We start from the raw sequence: 8,942 nt of genomic DNA on the forward strand, positions 1-8,942 counted from the left end.
GAGAACCAAGAACACAAGCGTGAAGGGAAGTGCAATGTTATTCCCTCTTATCCACCTTCAGCTGCTTCCCACATAGTGAGTCTACTTCGGGTGGATATCCAAAAATCTCTTTTCTTGGGTCCCCTTCTCCCTTTGTCAACTAGGTCATCCTAACCCTCTGTCTCTTCCCTCTTTCTTCTGCCATCCCCTGAAGTTCTGTTGCTTCCTCCCTACAATCTCAGGTTCAGATTGTCAGTTCACTAATTTCTCCTCCATGAAGCTGGGTTTCCTTCTGGTTCTGGTGAGGGAGAAGGGCCACAGGCCCAAGAAAGGGTGGGTGAGTGAATTTTCCTCGGAAGGACTTGGCAAGCAAAGCATTTTTTCTTGGTCATAAATCATATGGGTGGTAATTCTACATTGGTTGCTAAGTTCTGAAACTTCTTCATTCCTTCTGTCAAAAAATTTACTTTTTACAGTTTTACAGTTTTAAATGTCCTGAATTCTTTTTGTCTACTTTTTACAAACTGCAATTTACTTTAACACTCCTCCCACCCTAAGAATTTGAATGCACACGTGAAAAAAGCCGCAATTGTTAACACATAAACACATCTTCAGGAATCTAAGCAGTCAAGAATTTTGATTTCAACTTGGGTTAGGCTGATCTGAGGTTAGATAGAATATGAAGGAAGATTTTTATGAAAGAAATTAGATAAACTGGATTTAAGCTTTTAAAAGTTTACATTTATGTTTTACAGTCTGAGCACACTTTCAGTAATTTTCACAAAATGTACCATAAATTACCCCTCCCTGCCAAAAAAAAAAAAATCTTACTGGTTTCTGAAGCATCTATGCATAGGTATAGTTCACTGGCAGTTCTCCCAAGTGGCTTTACAACGTAAACAGCAGCAGAAATCTCTCTAACACAGACATCTTTCCCTTTGTCTAAGTGTCCACAGCACATTTCTACCTGAAGGACCCACAAGTATCATAAACTCAGCTAATCCAAAACTGCTTACCATCTCCCTTGGATAGCTGGGACTATTTTCTGTTCTCTATTTATGCAAATGGTCTCACGTACATGTACTCCATCAAGGTGAAAACCTGCTTCAACTCCCTCTTCCACTTGTCCCCAGTTTGTATTAACGCTGTGTGTTTTTTTTTTTTTTAAATTATGGCTGCTTTTTGGTTGTTTGTTTCTTGTTTTGAGACAGAGTCTTGCTCTGTAACCCAGGCAACAGTGCAGTGGCACAATCACAGCTCACTGCAGACTCCACCTCCGAGTCTCAAGTGATCCTCCCACCTCAGCCTCCTGAGTAGATGGAACTACAGGCTTGTGCTGCCCTGCCTGGCTAATCTTTTAATTTTTTTAAAGATGGGGCCTCCCTGTTTTCTCTGGGCTGGTCTCAAACTCCTGGGCTCAAGTGATCCTCCTGCCTCGGCTCCCTAAAGTGCTGGGATTATAAGTGTGAGCCATGGTGCCTAGCCTGTGGTACATGTTTAATATGAAATATAATGCACCTATTTAAAATTCTAGTTAGAACTATATCTCTTGTCTTGAAGGATGTCCACAAGGATGTCCTTTTGTCAAAACGGCAAAGAAATCTATAGGATAATATGCATATTACAAATCAGGTTTTGTAAGATGGCATTAACAACAGTTTAAAGCAAATAAACAAAAAGAAGCTGCCCCTCTCTCTGTGTCTGTGATGTAGAATTGGCGGGAGAGTAGAGAACCAGGTGGAATGACTTATACCAGGGGGTCAACAGTGGTAGCCTCAAGAAAATAGGAGCAGAAGGAGATTATAGATTTTGTGCCTTTTTGGTTTGATTTGTTTGGAAGCACATCTTGCTTTTGTTGTTTGGCTTTTGTTGCTTGCTTTTATTGTAATTTCAACTTTTATTTAGATTCAGGGGGTACACATGCAGGTTTGTTACCTGGCTATATTGCGTGGTATTGAGGTTTGAGATATGAATGATCCTGCCACCCAGGTAATGAGCACAGTACCTTAAAGTTAGTTTTTCAACCCTTGCTCCCCTCTCTCTGCCCCCTCTAGTAGTCCCTAGTGTCTATTTTTGCCATCTTTATGTCTATGAGTACTGAATGTTTAGCTTCCACTTCTAAGTGAGAAGGTGTGGTATTTGAATCTTTGTTCCTGCATTAATTTGCTTAGGATAATGGCCTCCAGCTGCATCTATATTGCTGCAAAGAACATGATTTCATTTTTTATGGCTGTGTAGTATTCTGTGGTTTATATGTACTACGTTTTCTTTATTCAGTCTACCATTGATGGGCATGTAGGTTGAGGGCATGTCTTTCTACTGTGAATGGTGCTGCAGTTAACATACAAGTATATATACCTGTCTGGTAGAACCATTTGTTTCCTTTCAGATGTACACCCAATAATGGGAATGCTGGGTTGAATGGTAGTTCTGTTTTAAGTTCTTTGAGAAATCTCCAAACTGTTTTCCACAGTGGCTGCACTAATTTATTTTCCCATCAACAGAGTAAAAGCATTCCCTTTTCTCTGCAGCCTTGCCAGCATCTGTTGTTTTTTGACTTTAATAATAGGCATTCTGACTGGTGTGAAATGACATCTCATTGTGGTTTTGATTTGCATTTCTTTGATGTTAATCCTATATCTTAAATGGAATCCATCAAGCATCAGTTTAAGCATTACCTTTGCTGTGAAGCTTCCCTGATGGCTGTGGTTACTCCCCACAGCACTATTCCTTCATCTTCAATAAATATGTATTGAGCATCCGCTTGCTATTTGCAAGGCAAAATGCTAGGCACCAGAGTTACAGCGGTGGACAAGATAGACCCCCGCACTGTCCTAATGGAACTTAATTCTATAATTACAATCACAAATCCAAGGCACAAGAAACCAATTAGTAAGCAAGCCATTTTCAGATAAAGAAAATTAACAACAACAACAAAATGACCGGGCAAAGAATGCCTGGGGGAGGGTGGGGAAATGGGTATTTAGGCAAGGCCTCTTTGAGGCAGCACTTGAGCTAGGACCTGAATAAGAAGCCAAGGTTGAAAGATATTGGGGGAGTGGGGTGTATTCATGTGTCTTCATACTGCTACAAAGACACATCTGAGACTACGAAATTTATGAGGAAAAGAGGTTTAATTGGCACACAGTTCTGCAGGCTGCACAGAAAGCAAGGCTGGGAGGCCTCAGGAAACTTACAATTATAGCAGAAAGTGAAGGGGAAGCAAGCACGTCTTACTATGGTGGAGCAGGAGAAAGAGAGTAAAGGGGGAAGTGCTACACACTTTTAAACCACCAGATCTTGAGAGAACTCACTTAGTATCATGAGAACAACAAGGGAGAAACCTACTTCCGTGATCCCATCACCTCCTACCAGCTCTCTTTCCCAACACTGAGAATTACAATTTGACTTGAGATCTGGGTGGGGACACAGAGCCAAACGCCAAACCTTATCAGTGAGTATTCCTATCAGAGGGAGAAAGTAAGTGCAAAGATACTCAAGCATGAATCCCTGAAGATGTTCAAGAGATAGGGAGGCTGTGATTGAGATAATGTGACTAGACGATAGTGAGCAAGAGGAAAGAACAATCAATATAAGATCAGAAAATTAGACATTCTAGTTTAGTACTTGTCATGTCTATTGTAAACCTTCTGCTTGCTTTGCTTATCACTAGACTTCAGGAATGTTTTTCAATGTTTATAACCCTAATGTCTGACACAGAGTCTGTGTCCAAGTATAAAAGCATTCATGTTTTTCTTTCAAAAAGTGAGTTTATAGTGGCCAAATTGTTTCAAGATATTAAGGTTTTACTATTTCATAAATTAAATCAATATTATAAACATATACAGAATTTGTGGATTATTACAAAAGGAAACTATAATTTCTCTATGCTGCAGAGGCAAGTTCTTAACTTTAGAATTCATTCAAGGTTTTAAAATTAGTTTTCCTAATCCTTAACCACACCTAGCTCAAGCTTGATTTAGTACCAAAGTTGAAATTAAGTTGATGTTAATGTGACTAGACCTTAGTAATAAAAAATAATATTTGGTAAAAAAAAAAATTTCCTTTTTTTTTTTTTTTTTTGAGACAGAGTCTCACTGTCGCCCAGGCTGGATGGAGTACAGTGAAACAATCACGGCTCACTACAGCCTCCACCTCCCAGGCTGAAGCAATTCTTCGATCTTAGCCTTCCTAGTACCCTGGACTACACACACGTGCCACCACGCCCAGCTAATTTTTGGATTTTTTGTAGAGACAGGGTCTCGCCGTGTTGCCCAGGCTGGTCTTTAATTTCTGGGCTCAAGCCATCCACCCACCTCAGCCTTTCAAAGTGCTGGGACTACAGGTGTGAGCCACTAAGCCAAGCTAATGAATTATTTCTAATTTCCTCTTCAACAAGCAAGAGAAGAAGAGCTCCAGCTTAATTTGAATGAGTTCTTTCACAATATTTTCTAAAGTTCATGCATGGAACTTTTCTCTCTTCCAGGAAACAAACATTAAATAGAGAAATTTTGTTTTTCTCTGAAGAATGAAGTGTTCAAACTTATTCTTTTTTTTTTTTTTTTTTTTATTTTTTTAGGTAATTGCAATGTGCAGTTTTATATTATTGTGCCGTTGATTTCTGCACCATTAACTCGTATTTAGATTATGTATCTCCTAATGCTGTCCCTCCCCCCCCCCACAACAGTCCCGGAGTGATGTTCCTTGTCCATGATTCTCATTGTTCAATTCCCACCTATGAGTGAGAACATGCGGTGTTTGGTTTTTTGTCCTTGCGATAGTTTACTGAGAATGATGTTTTCCAGTTTCATCCATGTCCCTACAAAGGACACGAACTCATCATTTTTTATGGCTGCATAGTATTCCATGGTGTATATGTGCCACATTTTCTTAATCCAGTCTATCGTTGTTGGACATTTGGGTTGGTTCCAACTCTTTGCTATTGTGAATAGTGCCGCAATAAACATACGTGTGCATGTGTCTCTATAGCAGCATGATTTATAGTCCTTTGGGTATATACCCAGTAATGGGATGGCTGGGTCAAATGGTATTTCTAGTTCGAGATCCCTGAGGAATCGCCACACTGACTTCCACAATGGTTGAACTAGTTTACAGTCCCACCAACAGTGTAAAAGTGTTCCTATTTCTCCACATCCTCTCCAGCACCTGTTGTTTCCTGATTTTTTAATGATGGCCATTCTAACTGGTGTGAGATGGCATCTCACTGTGGTTTTGATTTGCATTTCTCTGATGGCCAGTGATGATGAGCATTTCTTCATGTGTTTTCCTGACTTTAAACTATACTACAAGGCTACAGTAACCAAAACAGCATGGTACTGGTACCACAACAGAGACATAGATCAATGGAACAGAACAGAGCCCTCAGAAATGATGCCGCATAGCTACAACTATCTGATCTTTGACAAACCTGACAAAAACAAGAAATGGGGAAAGGATTCCCTATTTAATAAATGGTGCTGGGAAAACTGGCTAGCCATATGTAGAAAGCTGCAACTGGATCCCTTCCTTACACCTTATACAAAAATTAATTCAAGATGGATTAAAGACTTATATGTTAGACCTAAAACCATTAAAATCCTACAAGAAAACCTAGGCAATACCATTCAGGACATAGGCGTGGGCAAGGACTTCATGTCTAAAACACCAAAAGCAATGGCAACAAAAGCCAAAATCGACAAATGGGATCTCATTAAACTAAAGCTTCTGCACAGCAAAAGAAACTATCATCAGAATGAACAGCAACTAAGAATGGAGAAAATTTTTGCAACCTACTCATCTGACAAAGGGCTAATATCCAGAATCTATAATGAACTCAAACAAATTACAAAAAAAAAAAAAAACAAAAAGTGGCAGAGACAAGAACAACACTTCAAAAGAAGACATTCTTGTCTCGTGAAGAACACAACAATATTTTATAACTTTTTTTCCTATAGCTATTAGGAGAATTGCATTGATATTTTATTTAGAAATAATAAAATGATGCAGAATGCTTCACATAGTAAGTAAAGACACATGAATGATGGAAGGGAAGAATAAAAGGAACAGCTATTGAGGAGGTACATTTTGAGAAGTAGTATGTAAATCACATTCACATATGAAATCTCTCTTACACTTCGCAAATTCTTTGAGTTAGGCATTCTTTAACTCATTTTAACAGATGTTAGATTACTGAGTAAATACTCTGCCTGAGATCACACACAGTTAATAAATGACAGAGACAGGATTTCAAAGCAGAACTGCCTGGTGAGAGGCTTCATAGTCTTTTACACACACACACACACACACACACACACACACACACTTGAACATTTATGTGCGGTGGCTCATGCCTGTAATCCCAGCATTTTGGGAGGCTGAGGGGGGCAGATAGCCTGAAGTCAGGAGTTCGAGACCAGCCTGACCAACATGGAGAAAACTCGTCTCTACTAAAAATACAAAAATTAGCTGGGTGTGGTGGCACATGCCTGTAATCCCAGCTACTTGGGAGGCTGAGGCAGGAGAATAGCTTGAACCCAGGAGGCGGAGGTTGTGGTGAGCCGAGATCATGCCATTGCACTCCAGCCTGGGCAACAAGAGCAAAACTCCACCTCAAAAAACCAAAAAAATCAATAGAATATTTAGAAGCAAGATTTTATTGTGCCATCAATATTTAGTATTTCCTTATCCTAATGCAAACCAAAAGTTATACCAAAGTCCCTAAGAACTATATTACTTCGATTTTAGCTAGAGAACTGAAGCAAAAAAACTGTGATTATAGAATGATTTTTTTAAAAATCCATTAAAAACACTTAGCTAATCAGTTGTTATAAATGCTACTGTAAGATGCTTTCATTAAGAGAACTTTTAGAGGAAATGAAGTTATTAGGAATTCCACAATCTGTAAAACAGTGGAGTTGGACTAGAAGGTTCTCCAGTTTCCTTCCAGCACTAACACCCTAAAATCCTATAACTCTAGAGCTTGAAATGTAATTACTGTGTGAAAATTTACAAGCTAGGTTTTGTGCTTAAATGCGATTCTTTAGTTGCCCTCATGCTGTGACTTGTAAAATTATCATCTCGATCACAGTATATTTGGCCAAGAGCCTTATTTTTCCACTCCTGATAAATAACCAGAGGTGAGAGAATAGAAGTTTTTTTGTTTGTTTTAAACTCTTCAGTAGTTTTGAAATACAATTCCTTTGTTATTTTTGTTCATCCTTGTTTCACTAAATTTATAGAAACAATTTTGAGATTTTCATCATTAATATACAAAAGTTTTGTTTAAAAAATGTGATTACATTTTGACCCAAGAAATATTCCAGTTTCTGAAAGCCTGGAGGTTCAGCTGCAATCAGCAAGTCATGGTTTGGTTTGAGGTAACATCTTTATGCACCTGAGGAGCATCCTCAGCCTGGCTCTACTGAAAGGGACAGGTGTGCAGCCTCAGAGAAGCAGCAACAAGTCCTCTCATTCAGCCCCTCCCCCAAGACACCAACAGGGATGCTGCTGGTCCTTTATGGGAACTGCAATCATAGCCTTCGACCGGGGCAAGCAGCATGTTTCCCATGAAGACACAACTGGAGTCACTTTTGACTCAGCACCTGAAAGATGTTGTTTTCCTGAAGCGTTTCTTTTCATTAATCTTCTTTATTATGTATTATTAATAATAGGAGTTTAATATAAACGATGCTGTCTTTCATAGCATGACAGCTTTGGATTAGGCAATGTTATCTTGTTACTAATGGTTACTGCTGCTTAGTTTCTCTTAAATAGCAAAATGATGATATTCAAATGTTCCATTTTACGTTCCGTGTTTCTCTGTTTTCAACTAAAGTCAACATAGTATTAATAATTCCAGAATTTTACTATAATGTAAACATACTTGTTCATACATCATCTATATGTCTCTAGCTGTAATCCCAACAGACAATAGATAGTGCAAGTCATAGTGCATATAACTTTCATTCAATTCTCTGAGCCTTTTTTTTTAATTTTTTTTTAAACTACTGTCTTTGCAGGAGACTGAGCTTCAATTCTCTGAGGGGAAACCAAAAAAAAGGAAAGAAGAAAAGAAACTATTATCTGCTCAGCAGTAAACTAAGTTCTGGGAAGATATACCTTAGGAGAGAGAGAGAATCATAAACATACATAAAAACGAATAAACACCCACTTCTCTAAAGCAGATGTAACAATAAATAGTATTTGGAGGTTACTAATTGGTCCTTGGCCACTCCAAGAAAACAGTGGTTGCACAGCGCTTTTATTTCACATAAACCAAGAATTAGCAGCTAATGTAATAGTCAAAATCTCTTTGCTCAAGAAATTAGAAGATGATTATTTATTCTACTGAGGATATTTAACAATGAGGATTTATCTTTAATAAAATTTGTTGGGGAGGATTGGAAATCTGTTTTTTTCAGTTGTTCAACAAAGATCTACAAGAATTTGCCCCTTGGTACATTATAATCAAAATTTTCATGCAAAAATGTCTCTGTATTGTCTACAAGGGAGACTCTAGGACCAAAATTAAGGTTTGAGATCATCTAAAGCTTTCCTTTACTAAAGTGGGTTATTTCTCTGTTCAAAAATACAGTGCCTTCTACAGAATGCCTAATATTCTTTCTTATTTTTTGAAAAACACTGACAAGTCCAAATTTGGTTCTGGCACACAGAGTTTTATGTGTTCTGTCCCTGGTACCCTGCTTGTAGAGAAACCTTGCGGGGCTTAGGGCAATCCCAAGAGTGTAGCTTAGACCAAAAGACCACACTCCTGGACCAGGAAGACTCTTCAACCCGGGCTCTTACCCGTCGGGGAGGTGACACAAAGCATGCTCATCCCTAGAGTTTTCTACTCTGATCTGAGAATTTATAAACCACTTGACGAATTCTTGATTCAATATGTATTCCCAGAATTTAGACTGAAGCCTCAGGACAAAGAACTCTAGAGACATCATTGAACTAAT

Source organism: Nomascus leucogenys, chromosome 2, assembly GCF_006542625.1.
Source record: "Nomascus leucogenys isolate Asia chromosome 2, Asia_NLE_v1, whole genome shotgun sequence".
NCBI classification, from domain to species: domain Eukaryota; kingdom Metazoa; phylum Chordata; class Mammalia; order Primates; family Hylobatidae; genus Nomascus; species Nomascus leucogenys.